The sequence below is a fragment of the Silene latifolia genome, chromosome X (genome assembly GCF_048544455.1).
Source record: "Silene latifolia isolate original U9 population chromosome X, ASM4854445v1, whole genome shotgun sequence".
In the NCBI taxonomy this organism is placed as follows: Eukaryota; Viridiplantae; Streptophyta; class Magnoliopsida; order Caryophyllales; family Caryophyllaceae; genus Silene; species Silene latifolia.
The window spans coordinates 15,646,357-15,669,384 of NC_133537.1; the positions used below are offsets into that span (position 1 = coordinate 15,646,357).

A 23,028-nucleotide genomic window follows, 5' to 3' on the forward strand; every position below is an offset into this window, starting at 1 on the left:
GTGACATGCGGGAAGTGGAGAGGTTTAATTTTTGAATGTGGGTTGAGTGGCTTAATGCAACAACAATTCAAATGCAAGCATAATTATTCATATTTTTCGAACCATATTTTTGCATGAAGTAAACTAGTTAACAACTAAGGTAATCACATGTATGTCCTCATCTTTAGTCAATCATTAAGGAAAATAAAATAATATGAATCACATATCACCCAATAAACCAATATCCAACCGAAATTTTACGAATTGTTCTCTTTCAAACGGTTTTGTAAGAATGTCCGCTAATTGATTTTCCGTTTTACAAAAACTAAGACAAATATTTCTTTTTACAACTTGATCACGTAAAAATGATGTCTTATGTCGATATTTTTAGTTTTAGAATGTTGTATTGGATTCTTTGAGGTGTTAATTGCACTAGTGTTATCACAAAAGATAGAAGTTGTGTCGAAGATAATACCATAGTTATGCAATTGTTGTCGTACCCAAAGAATTTGTGCGCAACAGAGTAGTGCACTGTTTTATTCACTTTCAGCCATGTATAGTGCAACAACATCTTGCTTATTGAAGGCCCATGAAATAAGGCAAGGACCCAAGAAAGTGTCAATACTCAATGTGCTATTCTTATCCACTGTGCTACCCGCAAAAACCTACAAGATCAAGATCGTAATGAGATGGATATCAAAGATATAGGTTTTTGTTCCAATCAAGTACCCAAAAATCCTTTGACGACTTTGAAATGTGGTTCCTTAGGACTTGATTGGAAGCGGGCACATAAGCATACACTAAATTGTATGTCGGGTCGACTAGCGGTTAAATAAAGTAATGAACCAATCATACCTCGATACAAGATTTCACTAACACTCTTACCATTTTCGTCTTTGTCAAGATTGATGTTGGAAACCATTGGTGTAGCAAGAGGTTTAACATTAGTCAACCTAAAATTACTTCGCATTTCCTTCAAATACTTTTGTTGATGAATCATTGTATCTTTCTCACTTTGTTTGATTTGAAAACCGAGGAAAAATACAAGTTCTATCATCATGGTCATCAAATTCAGAAGTTATTAGATCCAAAAAGTATTAAAAAAGGACGTCATTTGTTGCACCAAAAATAATGTCATTGACATATACTTGAATTGCATAAGCAACAGTTCCTCGCACTGTGACTTGATGAACAATGTCTTATCAACCAAACCACGTAAAAACATTTTCCAATAGAAAGTTTGAAAGTCTATCATATCAGGCTCTAGGAGCCTATTTTAAACCATAAAGTGCTTTATCAAGTTTTAAAACGTGGTTATGGAACTCATTGTTTATAAAGCCCGGTGGTTGTTTGACAAAAACTTCTTCTTCAAGATATCCATTTAGGAAGGCAGTTTCTACATTCATTTGAAAAAGTTTTTGTCAACATGAGATGCAAAAGCTGTAAGCATACGTATGGCTTCAAGCCTAGCTACCGGTGCAAAGGTTTTATTATAATCGATTCCCTCTTATTGGTTAAAACTTTGCACCACTAGTTTAGGTTTGTTCCTTACGATTTCGCTAAAATCATCAAGCTTATTTCGAAAGACCAATGTTGTACCAATACAGTACATTGGCCTAGGGATAAGATGTTATACCTCATTCCTTTCGAATTGATTTAATTCCTCTTTCATGGTTATCACCTAGTATGCAACAGTGAATGCTATTGTGACATTGACAAGTTTAGTTTGAGAGAGGAATGTATTAAAGGCACAAAAGTTTTGGAGCGAGGATCTAGTTTTCATTCCAAAATTTAGGTTGCTGGTTAGATTTGAGAGAGGATAAGAACTTTGGTGTTTCCATATTTCGGGAGCAAGAGTGTTTGAGGCTTTGTTTGGTTCTGGCGTCACAGTGGATGTCACTGTTGCATCAAAGTTATTTTGCGACGGTGAGTGGTGGGCAATTTCTATTTGATAAGGTTGCTCACTTGTATCCTCATTTCCCCCTAGATGAACTAGCACCGTCTTGAGATGAGGAAGGGTTAGTTCCCCCTAAATTTTGGCCAGCTTCATCATGCAATAATGGCTCCGACTGTTGCTCAGCCTCTTTATCTACTTGATCCATATCTTAACAAATCATCCCAATCTCGAAATCATCATCCTAATCTTCTTCAACCTGTTCATTAGATACAAAAAGGACTAGATTCGTCAAATATGAAATGAATGCTTTCTTCCATTTTAATGGTTATTTTATTGTGCACTTTATAGGTCATGTTATGATCGGAATAACCAACAAAAACTCCTTCATCACTACGAGCATCAAATTTTCCAAGGTTGTCTTTTCCATTATTGTGCACAAAGCATTTACTACCAAAGCATTTTAAATGTGAGAGATTAGGTTTTCTTCCTCGTAGTAGTTCATAGGGAGTTTTCTCAATGATTTTTCTAATCATGACACGGTTGTAGATATAACAAGATGTGTTTACGGCTTCGGCCCAAAAATTCTTAGGAACTTTAGAGCTAATGAGCATGGTCCTAGCCATATTTTCAAGAGTTCGATTCATTCGTTCCACAACCCCATTTTGTTGTGGGATTCTTGCGGCCGAAAAGTTATGGCTAACACCATTCTCATTACAATAGGACTCAAATGACAAGTTCTCAAATTCAGTTCCATGGTCGGATCTCAATGAGACGAGTTTATAACCAAATTTGTTTTGAACCTTTTTGACCCAAATTAAAAACTCATCAAATGTTTGGTCCTTAGAACTTAAAAAGAGAAGCCAAACAAATCTCTTGAAATCATCTATAATGACACAAATATAACGACTTCCACTTCTACTCACAATACGCATTGGACCACATAGATTAATATGAATGAGTTCAAGAGGTAAGGAAGTGCTAACAACCTTTTTGGATTTAAAAGAACATTTAACTTGTTTTCCTTTAACACAATCATCACAAAGTGATTTAAATTCAAACTTAATGTTAGGAATGCCGTTAACTAGATCAAGTCTCTTGAGGGTGTTAAGTGTCTTAGCATTTACATGACCAAGTCGTTTGTGCCAAAGCCAAGGGTCGTTCTTTTGAATACTCATGCATGATAGTGATTGACCCGACATTGAGTATAAATTAGTCATGTAGACATCTTTGACACGTTTACCTTCAAGTATGAGTTCTCTAGTTTTTCCATTGATGATTCTACATTTACTAGCAAGAAATTCAACAATATTACCTCGATCACATAGTTGTGAAATGCTCAAGAGATTGTGTTTCAAACCTTTGACAAGCAACACTTTGTCCACGCATAATGACTTTGACTTACCAACTTTTCAATACCAACAATTTCACCTCTTTTGTTACGGTCAAACGTCATGGTCCCACCTTTGTAGGCTTCTAGTGAGAGAGATTGGCTTTCACTTCCGTCCACAATCAAAGTACCAATTGCTGCTGCCTTTCACTAATGCCTTTAACAAATCAAACATTTAGTTTAGGGCCCTTCTTGTGAATCATGTCTTTCATCAAGTCTTTTCGGATCCACACTTGCTTGACAACCTTAATGTTTCTTTTAATGTCATTCATTCTCTTTGTATAACCATTAAATACATGACCAGTCTTGCCACAATAATTGCAAATAACATATTCAGGAAATCCAACATGTTTTCTTCGTCGGAAATCTGTTTTGCTTGGTTCTTTGTTTCGAATGCAACAGTGCACATTACTGTTGCATTTGAAAACGAGTCCAGCATTCTTTTCACTTTGTTCCGACTGACTTGTAAAAAACTTTAAAACAGTTTGACTTCCTTCCTTTTTCTTGCAAAACTCTTTTGCATCATTTAACTCTTTGTTTAAAATCTCAATTTTGGCAAGATAGTCAAGATTTAATGTTTGCACATTTTCAAAGGCGCTCTTAGCATGACTTGTTTCATTGTGTAGCATTTCTGCTAATTTTTCAAGTTCCTTAAGATGACTTTTACAAGAGGTTGGGTCAATTAAAAGTGAGTCTCGTTCTTGTGTTAACATAGAAACATGTTTGGTTAAAGACTCGTTTTCCTTTTCAGCATCATATGTCACAGTGGGTGTCTCTGTGATATTCAGCAGTTTGACCTTATTTACAAGTATCAGATTTTGCCTTTTCAGTTTCCTTACTTCTTTCTCAAGACAAGGTGAAATGTTATTTTGTCCAAGCTCATTTATACACTTTCTTAGACCAACATTTTCCTCGGCTATGTTTTCAATTTCAATTTGCATAGTTTCAAGTTTATTGTTTTGAACACGACATTTATCAATGAATTTATCTAAGAGTAAACAAACTTTGCTTTTGGAGAAGGATCGAACCTTTGTCTTGAGATGATTTACCTCATCTTCGGAGTTAGAATCAGAATCATCGGGATGAGCCATAAGACATTTGAATGTTTCTCTTTTTGGAGACCTAAGGGCATCATTATTAAGACGAGTAGTAAGACACAACTTGACATCCAATTCTTCCTCAAGGATCTCGTCCTCATCGGAATCGGACATTTCCCAAACAGCACACATTACTTTATTCTTATATTCCTTCTTAATCAAGTCATATTTTTCTTTAGATTTGATGTTACCCGACTTTGGACATTCATTCATTTGATGACCTTTTTCGTCACATTTAATGCAACCAACAATGGAAGTAGATCTCTTCTTTGAAAAATGCTTCTTACTAGAAATGTTGTTAAACCTCTTAGGATTTTGACCATTAACAATATCCGCAATATTTCTAGTGAACATTGCAAACTCATCGTCTCCATCATCTTCCTCATTAATTGAGGTTGATTTGAAAGCAAGCCCTCTTACTTTAGAGCTTTCACCAAAACGCTTCATGAGAGTTAACTCATGAGCCATAAGTGAGCCCATTAGTTCATTAAGGGTTAAAGTGGATAAGTGTTTGGCCTCCTCAATAGCCGTAACCTTCGGTTACCATGTTTCTGTGAAACTTCGAAGGATTTTACGGACTATATGTTGGAGCTTGTGTCCTCCACAATTAGTGAGATAACATTTGTAAATCTCTTACAGGTTCACAAGGGTATATTTCGTATATTTAATTAGTTGATTAACGTTTACCTAATAACGGTTGGCTTGCTAGAAAGTTTGACGTTATTATCATACAGATGGCGGTGATCAACTGGTCCTAAAGGTCACACCTATAGGACGTATTTGAGAAATGTGGTTATAGAAATATAATTACATTGATGCCCAAAATGACTAAAAAGTTAGTCAATGTGTTGATGAGATAATTATTTAATGAAAATTAAATAATATTAAGTTGAGACGAATTAACTGTCAATTCGTAAATTAAATATAATAAGTTATATTTAATTAAATATAAATAAGGTTAGTTTGGACGAATTAATCTGTTAATTCGTAGTTAAATATAATCAGTTATATTTAATATCAACAAGTTGAATGTGTCATAGTGGTAATAGTGAGGGTACACAAGCCAAGAGGTCATGGGTTCGATCCTCACTAGATGACAATTCAACACATATTATATATTTTTGGAAAGACCAAAATAAGGAAAATACACTCCTTATTTTCGGTCTGTTTGGCCGAAAATTAGGAGGTTATTTCTTTCCTAATTGATTCCAGATTTCGGTCTATATAAAAAGAAAGGTAGAGAATTATTTCGAACCTAATGCTTTTTCTGACCTTGCCTCCTCTTTCTCATCACAAAACACAAAGACAATAAAATTTTACAGAAAATTTTAGATTGATTTCTAGCACAATCAAAGGGTATATCTCAGATCGTCTTGGGTGCAACTAATAGGCGAATATTAATTTTGATATTGTTCTTAGGCCAATTTTGCTAGGACCTGAGGTTAATTCTAAATCCTTTTACTTTAGTTTACGTATTTTATTTTATGACCTTAGATCATCTTTGTTAAATCGTTATAATCCTTCATGTTAAAGGGAAGTATACAGATAATTTCCCACAAGTGGTATCAGAGCACTAGGCTACGATTTTAATCTTGATGATTTTCATAAAAATTGTATGTAAACATAACCTGATTTTCGAAAAAAATTAGGGTTCCTTTTTTGTGATTCGAAAATTTTTATTGTGCCGTTTTTTCTTTTCTGTTTGATGATATTTTTCCATTCTATTTTTCATATTATAGTTTATAATCAGTTAAAATTATCATATGAAGAATTGGTAGTTTTTTGATTTAATGCAGATTAAGTTAAAATTAAATGGAATCATCATGTTTATGATAAAAAGATTGTTTTTGCTATATAGTTTTTGGCATATAAATTGATCATGTTTATTATTTCATATGCTAATCATGTGCTTATAGCAAAGGTAAACAATTTGGTCATCAAATCTTGTTTTAGGGCATCTTGCCGCAAAAAGAAAAAAAAAAGGTAAGGCCGTTTTTTTAGGGTTTACGAAAAAAAAAAATTATTTTAATTTTGTTTTTGGTAAACCGAGAAAAAGAGAAAAAAAAATAGAAATTTTTATTTGCCTATTTACCGAAATAGAAAGGGAAAAAAATTATGGAAAGTTTTTCCTTGTTTTTCCTATTTACCAAATTAAAATAGGAAAAGGGTTTTTTTTTTTAAATATTCAGCCGTGCAGCTGAAACATAAAAAAAAAAAAAAAAAAATCTTTTTTTTTTGCCGTGACCAATTTAAAAAAATTGGATTTTGTTTTTTTATTTTGGCCAATTAGTTATTGTGAATCGGTTCACAATTTAATGATACCGAGTTATTTTAAAGCAGTTTAAAATTTTGACGGATAGAATTCATATTACAAGTTTAATATGGATTATGTATGAATTAATGTGATTAAATTGCGGAATTGTCACTTAATTTAATTTAAATAGGTGGTTTGGATAAATTAATCAACATAATTAATTTATTGTATTATGTATGTTTAATTTATTTTAGTTGATGCTTTTAATTATGTTGAATGAATCGAATGAATGAATTTTATTTACGTATTTAATTTTGCAATCGGTTGTAATTTGTAATACTTAGTGTGGCCTTAGTCAATTATGTTTTCGTAATGAAGGAAACGTAATTTTTATGTAATTATGAGATCTCGAATCTCCTTTATTTTAGTTTTGGGTTTTGAAATTAGAATGTAATTAATAGGTCAATTATGTAATTTTAATTATTGTAATTTCAAAGAAGACTAAAGATGAAGATTCAAGCTCACTCCCGCTACATGGATCAAGATGGAACATCAAGACAAGCTTCTCGGGTCCAAGGATGGATTCCAAACTTGTATTTATTGTTCATTTTGATAGGATAGGCCACACTAGGACTTTTACTGTTTTTTTTTAAGTTTTACATTTTATTGCTTTTCATTCACATGCTAGTAATTGCATCATATTCCGCCTAAAACCAAACCACCTACTATTAAAATGCATGAAAATTGACTCATATAGTTGTATGTTAGTTTTCATGGACATGCAGATGTCACAGTCTATAAGCCATCACTTTTGTTTAAATTATTCTCGCATGCTAGATAATAGTTCACTTAAAATGAATTAAAAATAGTTGATGGGATCTTCCTCTAAAAACCGGAAATTGAGATTAGTCTTTATAAGGGCAAACATCTATGAGTCCCTTCTTCGTCGGTAGGCCTAATATGACCCCTTCTACGTTGGGTAAGTAGTCGTGTTGACTTAGTTTACCTCAACATCATAGTCCGAAGAGTTTCTCGTGATTATGATGGACTAAAGATAGAATTTCTGAGAAATTTATCGACCAGAATTCTAACGGTAGAATTAGCTAACAGGTTAGCTTATCAATTTACAGAGAATTGAGTCTTGGGGTCATTTATATAATTCTCGAGGGAGGTCAATTGTATAAATGTTTTTTTTTGAGTCTTCGCGTTATGACATTAGTTCATTAGACTTAAAATAAAAATGATGCATGCTTATTATTTTATTCTTCTTTCGCAGTGTAGAACACGCTTATTATCAATAATACTGTTACAACAAATGGTTGGAAATAACGCAATCCCAATGCCTAGTGCCACGCTAGATCGTTCATCCTGGCTAAAAGTATTCATGGACCAAATGAATCAGTCCACGCGACTGAAGAATGATGGGTCCAACTTTTATGGATCGGGAGGCGGCACTACGGAATGCTGCCATTCCGACGATAAGCTCGGGTATTTAGCTGAGCCAATACCGGTCAACCCAGGCCCAAATGCAGGAGCCAACGAGTCACTCGCTTATAGTTATTTCGTTATGGAAGCGGGTGCGATAAAGAACGTACTCATCTTTGCAATGGAAACCAATTTGCAGAGACGCTTCATTGCCCAAGGTGCAAACAAGATTTTCACCACGCTCACTAATGAGTTCTCAAAGGCACCGAGAATTATCACATATGAGCATACCTGTCGCTTCTTTGATGCGAAACTCCAGAAGGGCCAACTGGTTAGCCCACACATTCTTCACATGATTGAGAATGTCGAGAAACGGAGTCTTTGAATTGTAGAATCGGTGAGAGCATTGTCATTGACCGAATGCTTAATTCTCTTCACGATGGTTTTGCCCTTTTCAGGGCGAACTACTACATGAATGACTTGAAAAAGAGTCCTCATGAGCTACACTCCCTTCTCGTACAGACCGAGAAGGATATGAAATTGAGTGGGAGCATGAAGCGGGATGTTCTCACGATTCACAACAAGAGTAAAGGTAAGGGCAAGGCTCATGGCGACCTAACTGTCGTAAGCCAAAGTTTAAGAAGCCAGGAAACGGTAAGAGTGCGCCTGGTGAGACTAGTGGCTCACATGGCAAGACAAAGAGCAAGGGCGGTGACATAGAGTGCCACCATTGTCACAAGACTGGACATTGGAGGAGGAACTGTCCTGTCTACCGTGAGGACATCAAGGCAGGCCGCGTCGTTCCTGTTGGTATGTCATCTTATATTCATATGATTGAGATTAAACATGCAAGTTTCGGAACTTGGGTACTAGATACTGGTTGTGGTTCTCATCTGTGTAATCATTTGCAGGGCCTAAAGAACATCATACCTCTCGAAAAAGGTGATGTGGACCTGCGAGTCGGGAATGGAGCACGAGTAGCTGCTGCCTCGAAGGGAACATATGTAATCCAACTCCTTAGTGGTTTTGAGTTATCATTAAATAAATGTTACTATGTACCCAGTTTATCTAAGAACATTATTTCTGTTTCCGTACTTGCTAAAGACGGTTTTACATTTTCAATAAAGGATAATAGTTGTATTTTCTCTTTTAATGAAATGATTTATGGCAAAGCAGTTTCCATGAATGGAATTTATATCTTAGATCAAACCACGAAAGTATTACACATGAATAATAAGAAATTAAAGGTTGGTGACAAAGATCAAACCTATCTATGGCATTGTCGAATGGGACACATAAATGAGAAACGCGTTAAGAAACTCGTTGATAATGGGACTATTCCCTCATTCGGATTTTCTGCATATGGCGAATATCTTTCAAATGAGTTTGATCAACTCCTGAAAGACTGTGGAATCGCTCTACAGTTAACTCCACCTGGAAAACCTCAATTAAATGGTGTGTCCGAACGGAGAAATCGAACCTTACTTGATATGGTTCGATCCATGATGAGTCACACCGTAGTGCCTGATTCATTATGGGGTTATGCTCTTTTGTCAGCTGCTCTTATACTCACTACTACAAAAATTGATGTAATGCAACATTTCATCTGCAACACTTTGTTTTTTATGTTGCATTTTAGTTAATCATGCAACACTTTATTCAAAAATGTTGCTTTTATTGATATAGGGCATCACTTTAAGAGAAGTGTTGCATTGTATTGTTATAAATGCAACGTTTTGACACAAATGTTGCATTTTGTCGCAACACTTTAAGCAACAATAGCAACATCACTAGTACAATTAGTCCTATTGACATCGCCACAATAACATCGCTTTTAGTTGAAACGATGTAAATGTTCGTAAATAACATCGATTCTTTCAAAAACCGATGTCAATTGATTGCATTTTTTTTATTTATGTCGGTTACTTTTAAAAAGCAATGTAATAGAATATTAGTATCAACAGTTCTAACATCGGTTTTGTTAAAATCGATGTGAAAGCAATTAAGCATTCTCATCGGTTTAACATAAACGCTGTAACAAAGAGAATTTGGTTAATGTACACAAACCAACGCACGCCTAGTAGATTGTTCATCTCCCTAAACCCTAACATTTAACCCCAACTAAAAATAAGATTCACTACTAGAAAAAACCCCAATCACGACGCAGCTATCGTGGCGGTTCTAATAGAAACGACGCGAAAAGCCTAATAAAATGGCGGGAAGGAAATTTTTATGTATATAGGAGGTCTATAGTGGCGGTTTAAGTAAGAACCGACGTTATAACATAAGCTTTTTACGGCGGTTTCAAATAGGAAACGCCATCATAGGTCAATTGTGGCGGTTCTATTAACAACCGGCGTTAAGATTACTACTAAAAATTAATACAAAGTTACAGGTTTTTAGGTTTTAAAACCGCCATAATATATTTTTGTGTCTGTTTCTAATTAAAACTGACTTTAAGAGAAAAAATTAAAACCTCCAAAAACCCTTTACATTATACGGAGTACTCAGTATTGATTAAGTTCATTCCTTCGTCATTTGCATCCGCCAAAACCTCACAATCCCCTCACAATTCAACTCCGGCAACCCAAAGCTTCCTTTCCTCTCGCTGCCCTCGACACCATTACGCCGCCGTAAACTCCTTGTCATGAGGTTAGTCACATACTTTATTTCATCGATTTTATGGTTTTAGGGTTTAATCGATTTCGGCTAATTAATCACCATCTCATTTCATCCTTTTGTTTTCAGTTATCGTCGACCCGCCTGCCACCCAAGCCGGTCGCCAGCTACCAGTCAATACCCTTGATTTCAAGGTTAATGTTCTTCTCTTATAAAGCTATTGTTTGTTTTTAATTTATGTTTTATATGTTGTTTTATGATAATTAGTATAGTTTATGATGTGTTGTATTGATTTATTATGTAGTTACTGTAAATTTCAGATTCTAATTTTTTTTTTTTTTTGTGAATTAGGATTATAAAAATTGGGGATTTTGTTATACTTCATGTCATTGTTCGTGTTAATCATGTTCATCTTGTTAATAATAGAAACAATAGAAACAATAGAATGTATATGTGAAGTGTAATGAGCTATACAAATTTTTCTGTTCAAATATCGATGATTCTTCTCGAAACATGCTTGCTTGATTAGTTTAATTGTGCTATTGTTATTCGTTCAAATGTACTGGTATTCATTTGCTTCTATGAGGAGAATGTTCACGCAGGAGTACTCATGGACGGTGTACGGCGTTTGTTTCTGAATTTTAAGGTGATGCGGTATATGCGGGGTTACTGGATTACTGGATTACTGGGATATATAACATGTGGGCGTGGTGTTTTAGTTGTAGTTTGTTATGAATGAGGCTGTTTGTTCCGATGATTATTTAGAAAATGAAGATGGAGTGTGTTCTCTTGATGAATGTGTGTGATAAATGATGATTCATCGAGATATGAATGGTGGCTTGCTCTTCATCTAATGACTGCAAAGCTAGAAACTAAAATGTACGGAGTAGTTCTTTCAAAAATGCTAGCTTCTAAAAAATGCTGCAAGTTTCCATCTGCATTTGTACTTGCATTTGCTTTGCTTTGTGATCATAAAAGTGATGCACTCGAATGCTCGGATTTCTAGCTCCACAATTATTTCTTGTTCAACACTATTTAAATATGCTGAAGTTGGTGGAATAAACATATTTCGCTAGAGAAACATTTTTTTTGAGTGTGCTCGTGGACGCTCTATCATAAGTTGATTCTTTATGACTAGGTATATTTGCAAAATAATGAATTCACTGGTCAAGTGATCTACCTGGTTGATCTTCAATTGACTGACCTGTACACTAACTCTTCAGATAGTTTTATCGTCTTTTTTTCTTCAGATATCATTATACATTTTTGCCTCACATTTAGTTTTATCGTCTTTTTTTTGGATGGTATTGATAATGTCAAACTTTTATCAGGAATATTCAAGATGATCATTTTATTGCATTATCCCTCCCCACTTCCAGACCATTCCAAATTTATGGTAAGAAGATGCTGAATTGAATCTTTTGTTAATGTATGAAGTCTTGACATCACCCTGAATTTTGCTTGATGAAGGATCGATGGCAATAAATTTGATATAGTCACTTAGTCAGCAACTCAGCTCCTTGGAATTTCCCTTTCGAGAAGATGCCGAATGAGCATAATTTTACTAGTCCACCAACAGTTGCCTCAAGTGCCATAGCAAAGAATCGTTCTCTTACTGTGTAAGAACTGAAACCGAAGAAAAAAGGTGCAGGAAAAGTAGCCCTTTTAATAGGTGGAATTGGCTTGATTGTCACTTTTATGGGACTTGCTATTGCTGTCAGAGTTAAGCGAACTCACACTGAAATTCTTAAACTGATTCTTTATGACTTGGTATTTTGCACACTATCTTCTTTAAATACTTGTCTTTCTTAAAGTTTGGATTTAAATTCACAATCCTGTACGTCTCTTTTTGTCCTTGTGTGACAGTTAGAACTCGTGGAAAAGAATGAATCATATCAGAAGTACTTCGTATAACAGCATCAGTCTGTCCTTCAACATAAGTCCCTGGTGAGCAATAATCCATGCAATAAAAGAGTGCTTAGGAACTGCCAGAGGGCACCAGACAACTTTATACCAGTCCACCTGAGCCCTCCTCTCTCGAACCCATTCATAACACCTCCTGACAGAATACTCTCCTACACCAATACACCACTGACCATAAAACCCTCCTTAATGGTCTCCTTCACACTGCACACTTTCTTCCAGTACCAAGTGACATCAGATTGGTGAAATTCATTTTGATTGTGACCTATTTATTACTTCATCTGGGGTGAAGCTGGTTTACTGATGGTTATTGTGCAATTCAATTAAAAATTGTTGAAACTTAGATAATTTTTGATTTTGCTATCTGAATGACAAGTTACTTAAGCACCTAGAACATAAAATATGGAAATATTTCGATGAAGATCCAAGGTTTACCTCTTTGTAGTTGTTGAAATTAAAAATGCGTTACTTTGAGGATCAAATTTATTGATATTACATGTATAATAGAACTTTATGAGGCTGTCATGTGCTGATAAGCTAGGGAGCGATTCTTTATTTTCAGTTATCTAGTGTTATAAACTTATAATTGAGAGACGACTTCTGTTGATTTAGCACTAATGTCGTTTGTTGCTTTCTTAGAGCTAATCCCGCTAATCCTACCATATGAATTAAGTCCAGTACTTCAAAAATGCTTTGTCCTACTTGGTGGTGGAAGTCACCTCTTTTCATACAGTAGTTAATATTTCATTGAGCTATTTGTAACAATTGATTTGATGAACAGGTCAGCAAATTCTTGAGCTGTCTCAAGTCTATTCCTACTTCCTAGTATCATTGATCTAGATAGCTTCAAGGTGTCTGAAAATGTATATGGTTTGGTGCTGAATTAACTCTCAAGGTATATATCATTCATTATTCTCCGTTTTGATGGGATTTCTAACAAGTCAAAGAGGAATGAAGGGTGTTTTTCTTATATCCATGTCATACTTGATCAGTTTGTCATTTGTCATTCGTATTCAGAGCTTCTAGTGCATATTGTCATCCCATAAACTGATTTTTGGCACAACTAATTAACCCACCCATTCCAGGCACTGTTGTACCCGGTCACCTATGTTGTTGCATGCTTGTGTACCTCTGAACCATTCAGACCATTGATAAACCTTATTAGTAGCATGAGTATGTAGTTAGAGTAAATTCTGTAGGTAGATAGAGTAGTCAATAGGGCTGCTATGATTGGAACTTATGATGTAGAATTATTAGAGTAAAGCAGGTTAGTATGCTTATCCTGTGAAGGTAGAAAAATGGCCTGGCTATCGAGAACATAGGGTCTCTGAGTCTTTGGTGTGATTATTATGGCTGGACAGGCCTACCTTTGGAGATCAAACTCAAACGTTTCACATAGGCTACACCTTGTGTACAATCACGTACTCTATTTTCTGCACGTCCTTGTTAATTAGTTGTTCTTTAATGCATTATTTATTATTTCGTGATAATTAAGTGTGACGTATCATCTATGCCTATTGAGCCTTTGAATCCTCAAATCTAATAATGTTCTATTTTTTATGTTACAGGTTGCATTTGAGGTATTAACAATGATGACGGGTTGATTTTTTGTCCGGTTGGCAACATATATATGCTCACAATACAAGAATGAAGACTTATAATTAGTAGCTTTCAAATAGTCATTAAGAATTATTATTTGTTCTATTTAAACATTTGTTATATTTGTTTTAGTTAAATAATTGAACATTTGCGATCGAAGTTCTACTTTTGATCCTTTTTTGAAATGTAATTGACATATATTTTTGAGACTGAATCAATTGAATGCACAATTAGTGAGAATTACAATTGTTGCGTGCCTTACAAGTCCTTATGTCGTTGCACTTTATTAAGTGTTGTTTTTGAATAAATTAGTGTTGCATTTATTTATTATAAGTGTTGTTTTGGGACGTAACGAGTGTTGTGTTTCCAAAATAAAAATGTTGCATTAATTTGATGTAAGTGTTGCTTATCAACATGAAAAGTATTGCATTAGTTCAGGAAGTGTTGCTTTTTTTACATAAGAAATGTTGCATTAGAAGATAAAAAATGTTGCCTTTGCAATTGAAAAAGCGTTGCATAAACATGACCAATGCAACACTTTTCAAAAGTGTTGCTTCAGATTAAAAAGTGTTGCATTAAGCGTTGCAATGACCTAATGCAACAAGATCTGATGTAGCACTTGATTAAGTGTTGCATAAACTCTATTGCAACATTTATATGACATTATGCAACAATAGCAAAGTGTTGCTATAGAATCTAAATGTAGTAGTGACTTAACCGAAGTCCGTCTAAAGCTGTCGACAAGACTCCATATGAAATGTGGAAGGGAACGGTACCTAACTTGTCCTTTATTCGGGTTTGGGGCTGCGAGGCTTATGTCAAGTGGAGACACGAGGATAAGCTCGGCCCGCGATCGGTCAAGACATACTTTATAGGTTATCCAAAAGGAACATTTGGTCATTACTTCTATTCGCCTACCGAACATCGAGTATTTGTTGCGGCTAGTGCGACGTTCTTAGAGAAAGAATTTCTCAAGATCAAGTCGAGTAATAGAACCTTCGAGCTATCGGAGTTTCCAGAACCAACAACTGAGGAACAGATGGAGGAAGCTGTACCTCCAACTGATGATACGGTTAATATTCCTGAGGAACCTAGGAGGTCGGGTAGAGACTCTCATCCTCCGGACAGATACATTGGTATGGTCGAGGAGAATGATGTTTTACTTCTAGAAAGTAATGAACCCGCAACCTTAAGGTGTTATGGCCTGTTCCGACTCAAAGCTATGGCTCGAAGCCATGCAATCCGAGATGGACTCTATGTATAAGAATAACGTATGGGATCTAGTTGATTTACCTAATAAGGTAAAACCACTACAGTGCAAATGGCTTTACAAAATAAAGCGTTCTGTAGACACGCAACCAGATATCTATAAGGCACGACTTGTGGCAAAAGGTTTCACTCAAGTGCAAGGATTGCATTATAATGAGATTTTTGCACCTGTAGTCATGCTACGTTCCATTCGGATAATCTTAGCGATTGCCGCATTTCATGATTATGAGATTTGGCAAATGGATGTGAAAACCGCCTTCTTAAACGGTTATTTGGAGGAAGAGTTGTACATGGTGCAACCCGAAGGTTTCATAGATCCTTAACAACCTAAGAAAGTATGCAAGCTTAAGCGTTCCATTTATGGACTTAAGCAAGCTTCTCGGAGTTGGAATCATCGTTTCGACCAAGTGATAAAAGAGTATGGTTTCACTCGATCGGTCGAAGAACCATCCTTATATATCAAGTCGAGTGGGAGCAAGATTGTATTCTTGATATTGTATGTCGATGACATACTCTTGATTGGGAATGACATTCCTCTCCTTTCTTCGGTTAAAGAATGGTTGAAGAACCATTTCCAGATGAAAGATATGGGTGAGGCACAGCGTATTTTGGGAATCCGTATCTACCGAGATAGATCACGACGGACGTTATCACTTAGTCAGGAGTCTTATCTAGATAAGGTTCTTGAGAGGTTCAGTATGACCAACTCCAAGAAGGGGAACCTTCATATGACGACTGGGATGCAGTTGAGCAAGTCTCGATCACCCACGACGCTGAAGGTATTGAGCGCATGAGTCGTGTTCCTTATGCTTCGGCAATAGGATCGATCATGTATGCCATGATATGCACACGTCCGACGTGGCATATGCATTGAGTATGACGAGTCGGTACCAAAGACTCCAGGTGAGACACTTTGGATAGCGATCAAAAATATCCTCAAGTACCTACGGAGTACTAAGGATTGGGTATTGACTTATGGAGGCGATACTAAGCTATGCGCAACCGGATTCGTGAGATGCTAGCTTCCAAACGGATCGAGATGATTCAAAATCTCAGTCCGGGTTCGTCTTCACTCTTAATGGTGCTGCGGTCAGCTGGAAGAGTTCCAAACAGAGTGTTGTAGCAGATTCTACTACTGAATCCGAGTACTATGCCGCTTCGGAGGCAGCAAAGGAAGCGATATGGATGCGTCAATTCTTACAAGGGTTTTCGGTAGTTCCTAGTTCGAATGACCCGATCACCATCTATTGTGACAATAGCGGTGCCATCTTCCAGGCTAAGGAGCCAAAGTCTAGCAACAAATCTAGACATGTACTTCGGAAGGCTCACCTGATCCGTGATTACGTGGAGCAAGAAGAGATAGTGATTGACAAGATTGCGACGGATGATAACATCGCGGATCCTCTCACCAAACCGTTGAATTATGATAAGCATGTAGGGCATGTTAATTCCATGGGAATCAAACATGTTCCTAAGTTGTAGTACTTGATTATGGATTTGATACATTGTCTTTTTCATATATTATTTATAACTTCATCGTTTTATATATATAATATTTTGTTTTTCATGTGGATTGTACTGACAACATTGAACGCCACAAAGTGAACTGAATTACATTATATTTGCATTGGTCCGTAATCGCCAATGTGAGCTGATAACTCCGGCTATTATACTGTGCAGTCGATTGATGGTGGGTTCAACGAGCCATAAGTTAAACGGTTGACTAATCGATCACAGATACGAGATTATGACGATGCCTCGTAGGACAACTTTTTGTGACAACGTAATGGAGTCCTAAATGTTTTATAACATTCGGTGCCAGGTCGTGGATAGGACATCCATTGTGTACCTAGAGTCGATTCTTTTGACCATCAACTGTCTCTTGAGATTAAGGCAGTCTTTGGGTGACTTTGGTTTCTTTCTCACGGTCTACCGTAACTGGGGCTAAGTAGATTTTTTCTGGGTCATTTCATACTGTGCTTACGTCTGCAGGATTCGAGTTGAGGAAAATATGCATCCCTTATCAGGTATAGTTATTTCTCAGGGCCACTCGAGGAGTTGTAACTGAAATGCATGGCCATGCTCGAATGTTGATTCGTTTATCAGTTAAGTTACTCTCTAGTCGGGAAAACCACTCTTGATACTGATCGCTTATAAAATACGACCTTTGTGAATTCGGATTTGCAAATTGTTTTACATTGAGTGGGAGAAATTTTAAAGGATATGAGAATCGGTTATCGCATATACACTAGTGAGGACAAGTGGGAGTTTGTTGGAGCTTGTGTCCTCCACAAATTAGTGAGATAACATTTTTAAATCCCTTACAGGTTCACAAGGGTATATTTCGTATATTTAATCAGTTGATTAACGTTTACCTAATAACGGTTGGCTTGCTAGAAAGTTTGACGTTATTATCATACAGATGGCGGTGATCAACTGGTCCCTAAAGGTCACACCTATAGGACGTATTTGAGAAATGTGGTTATAGAAATATAATTACATTGATGCCCAAAATGACTAAAAAGTTAGTCAATGTGTTGATGAGATAATTATTTAATGAAAATTAAATAATATTAAGTTGAGACGAATTAACTGTCAATTCGTAAATTAAATATAATAAGTTATATTTAATTAAATATATATAAGGTTAGTTTGGACGAATTAATCTGTTAATTCGTAGTTAAATATAACCAGTTGTATTTAATATCAACAAGTTGAATGTGTCATAGTGGTAATAGTGAGGGTACACAAGCCAAGAGGTCATGGGTTCGATCCTCACTAGATGGCAATTCAACACATATTATATATTTTTGGAAAGACCAAAATAAGGAAAATACACTCCTTATTTTCGGTCTGTTTGGCCGAAAATTAGGAGGTTATTTCTTTCCTAATTGATTCCAGATTTTGGTCTATATAAAAAGAAAGGTAGAGAATTATTTCGAACCTAATGCTTTTTCTGACCTTGCCTCCTCTTTCTCATCACAAAACACAAAGACAATAAAATTTTACAGAAAATTTTAGATTGATTTCTAGCATAATCAAAGGGTATATCTCAGATCGTCTTGGGTGCAACTAATACGCGAATATCAATTTTGATATTGCTCTTAGGTCAATTTTGCTAGGACCTGAGGTTAATTCTAAATCCTTTTACTTTAGTTTACGTATTTTATTTTATGACCTTAGATCATCTTTCTTTAATCGTTATAATCCTTCATGTTAAAAGGAAGTATACAGATAATTTCCCACACTATATCCTCGGATTCAAAATTTGTACCAAGACTCTTAAGGTCATTAACAATACTAGAAAAGCGAGAGGAAAGACTATTAATTGACTCGTCTTTCATCATATTAAACATCTCATATTGTTGCATGAGAAGTTCAATATGATGCTTTTTCACTTGAGACGTCCCCTCATAAGCAAGACTTAAGGTGTTCCAAATTTCTTTGGCCGAGGTACATCCGAAAATCTGGTTTACTTCTTACTCACCAATGCCATATTGAAGAATGGACATGGCTTTTGAGTTTTTCTCGACCTTTCTATTATCAGCCTCGACATACTTATCCTCACTTTTTGGGGCACTAGTACCATTAGCATTAGTAACCGTGATAGCAAGGGGCCCTTTTTGGATTATCAACCAACACTCATAATCCGTACTCTTAATATAGTGTTCCATGCGATTTTTCCACCATCAAAAGTTATCCAAAATGAAGATAGGATGCTTAGTATGTTTCCCGTCTATGACTATAGGATCAACTCTTTGGTAATTAACCAATAATAAGAGCACAAGGCTCTGATACCAATTGAAGAGTCAAGGACGAGAACACCTAAGAGGGGGAGGGGGTGAATTAGGTGTCCAATTAAAAAATTTTAAGCTTGAATTAAGCTTCTTTGAAATCTAGGACAATAGACTAAACTGATATGGACAATACTTTAGATGATAGAGGTGTTTATACTTAGAACTATTGGAGTTAGAAGTATATACACACGAATTCAGCTCAGTATCTGTCACAGTAAAGTCGACTGTTGCACGGACCAGAAACGTATGAATGAAAGAGTATTTTTCTTCAACTTAGCAATGAAGATATAAAGTGAATACTTTTTAAGTTGAATACTCTTAGCAATGGAAATCTTAAGTGAATCCCTTTTAAGTTGAAAACTTGAGACACTTAATCGTTTTAAGTTCACAAGATTGAATCAATCAGCAGGTCTGAGACACAGTATTGAGCACTGTGACACAGACAAATTGCGAGATAAACAATATACTCCCTCCTATTCACAATAAACCTCCCATTTCATTTTGGCAAAAAAATTATGGAAACACACTACCCCACCATATAATTAAATTTGGACCACACAAATTCACTACTCCACCACACAATTAAATTTGGACCACACCAACACTTACCAAAAAAGGAAATAGGGAAGTTATTGTGAATAGACGGAAAAGGAAATAGGGAAGTTTATTGTGAATAGGAGGGAGTATAAATAAGGAGAACAAACGTAAAAGTAATGAACAAACAAGACGATGTTTAAAAAATTGGTTCAGCCTCTACTCCGAGGCCTACGTCCAACCATTATTTTATTACTTGTTTAGAAATTTACTCAAACAACTAAACCCTTAACAATGAAAATAACTCTTTACCATGAAAATAACTCGCCAACCTACTCCGGTTGCACTTGCTTGAAGCTACTCTGCTTCAAGACTTTCACTTGCTCAAAGCTACTCCGCTTCAAGACTTAAGTTCTATCTCACAGGTTTACAGAGTCTTTGAATCTCAATCGTTCACTTAATGAACATGGAGATCACAATTAAGACCTAAACACGAGAATCATGGAACAAGCTCAGATACCACAGTGCAGCGAACTGATACATGGAGATTTACAGCTCTTTTGAAAAACGATTGAAGACTTTTAAAATAGAAAACAGTTTTGCAAATAAGTTGAAGAACAAGAGCTGATGTTTTGCAAAGTGTTTTAACAATTAATGTTCATAAAAGTCTTAGGTAATAAATGATGCAAAGGCTCCTTATTTATAGTGAAAACAATCACCTAAAGAGTACACTTTAAAATAATTTAATCCATTAATAAAATAAGTAGCCTTTGAGTGATGGTAAGTGTTAGGGGTTGCTTGAGCACACAAAACTTTAGTCTTTTTCAGAAAACTCTTCCCCAAACACTCAACATGTGACATTTTACGAAAATGGCAAAAAACATTTCTAGCTTTAAAACTTTGACAAATTCAACTTACTATTTTAGTAAAAAGTAAATGCACAAATCTAGAAGATTAATCAATGTGGATTTGTGTCTTAAAATTTCAGATTTAAAACTTCAACACATTTGACAAGTGACAACTTACCACAAATGGAAGAGTGTTTTAATACTTGACTAAATCAACTTTCCATTTATGTAAAAGTAGATGCACAACTTTAGAGGAGTCACATATGAGATTTGCAAATTGATTTTTTTCAGATTTGTTTTCAAACTGGGATAATTCAAATGTAAAATCTTTGAGAATATAAAATTTGTAAAGATTTTGACACTTAAACATTTCGAATAAAAGTCCCTCCATACGGTAGTATCAGAAACCACAGTGCAGTGCACTGTTGCATGGTTTTGCAGCCACTTGACGTAAATGAGATTGTTACACTTACAGCCCAAAGGGCCTTCGTGTGAAGGGGCGTGTTAGAATATAAGACCGATCTTGGGACTCAAACCATCAGTTTAAGCTTTTTATTGAGATGGTTTCTTAACATGGTATCAGAGCCAATGTTTAGTCATGGATTGTGAGGCGAAGACGGGACCGAAAAGTGATGACGTTCCCGTCTGACGAAAAAATGGGCCACTATTTAGCAGATCCGAAAAGCGACGACGTTCCCATCCGATGAAACAGGTTCGAAAAATTGGGCGTTCTTGTCTATCGATCGAAGAATCACATGTAGGTCTTCCACATCGGAGAAATAGAGAAGAGTGATCTAGTTTATAGCCTAAGGAGCTACTCCACCCATTGCCAATTGATTTTGGAATGGAACCTCCTTGGACTTGTAAAGCGGACACTCTCTCCTCCTCGAAGGGCGTGACGCAGGCCCATGTGCGATTCTAACAAGAATAAGTAGAACTAAGCACACAATTGTAGCAGTGAGAAAGATCGTAGGATTGCCTTAGGGTTTAAAGAATTTTTTTGTTAATAATTATGTTTGATTTTACGTTTTTTAGATGTGTGTCCTAATGCCATACATTAACGTAGTTAATAAAAATATGACATTAGATATCTCTTTGAAATTTGAAAAAAGATAATTTTTTTTAAAACTCGAGTTTAATTCAAAGCAAGACTCATAAATTATTCTTGAAATATAAAATAAAAATAAGTCCCAAAATTATAAAATTAAAATGTTAAGCCATATTACGTAGAGTAAAGGTGATTGAATTGATGATTGCGAGTTTGTATATATAATATTTATACAGCATACAAATTATATAGTACTTCGTAGTATATTTTTTTTATCAAACTTTTATATTAATTTTGGACTTTATATATTCGCTACCCCTTCATTGAAATCCTAGGTCCGCCCTTGCCTAAGATGTGTTGCATATTGAAGTATTGAACAAAAAAAAAACATCTAAATATGACCATGAATCATGGGTGTTTTTTTCTAGTTATTCCTCTACAAACCTTGTCCAACTCAGGTATGAGAAAAACACATACTCTGCATTTGGAATTTGAGAATGTACTAGAATATTAAATCACGATTACAGAAAACAAAACATTAGTTCATACCGAGTTATAAAGTAAGGTTTTTCATAAATCATAACCAGTATTAACTAGTACTCCGTATATATTAAACCGAGTAATATGATGAACATTTAACTGAAAAATACAAACTGATCACTTGCTTACTCTTGTTTAATATGGAGTGTTCTGTATTCAAAATATTAACGTTAAGAACAACAATTATCAATTGTAGATATAGCCACCTACACGCCAAACCAATCTGGGGACGTATAGCAGTCTTTTGAAAGCAACGCTTTGCGGCGAAAAAAATGCTTTCGACAGGATCGTTTTAGATCGGTCGGTTACGTCTCGGCAAGGGTCTCGAAACGATGCAAGAGATGTTCGGAGTCGCCACCAAGCATTTGTGGGATGCTTGGAACCCGTTCGAATCCACTTTATACCTAGGTCAACTAAGACAAAAAGCGGTGTTTGACATAGGTATTAAAGATAAGGAATCGTCCCTCTATATCATCCTATCTCTAGAATGACTCTCGTACGCCCTGGATAAGGTCGTCTACTATCCAAAGTTTCTGAGTAGAAGGTGAAGGTACGTATTGGGAAGCCCTTTAATAGGACACCAAATCCCGCCCGCGGTAGCGACCTCTACTGATCGATCTTGGTTGGTTAAATGCAAATGTTGATAAAACGGTAAATGCATGAATGCGCATCCACAAGTTTGAACCTAACATGTGAGTTTTCTATGTCGGTTGTTTTAATCCAAGTATCAAGTATTTGATGCCGAGTTGGATTTAATGTTGATTTGCATGCAAGACGGAAATTAAACATCTATTTACCCAGTTAGATTTATG

General features: G+C 35.7%; 1 long non-coding RNA gene across 2 annotated transcripts; it reads left to right on the top strand.

Moving 5' to 3' along the window:
• Nucleotides 1–11,907: 11,907 nt before the first annotated feature.
• LOC141621250 (uncharacterized) lies at nt 11,908–14,394 on the top strand. 2 transcript variants are annotated; one of them, XR_012532169.1, is made up of 3 exons: nt 11,909–12,054; nt 12,129–12,428; nt 14,150–14,394. It is a non-coding gene; the product is annotated as an uncharacterized LOC141621250 (long non-coding RNA). The 2 variants fall into 2 exon arrangements; XR_012532168.1 differs by having other exon boundaries at nt 11,908–12,428.
• The last annotated feature ends 8,634 nt before the right edge of the window (nt 14,395–23,028 follow it).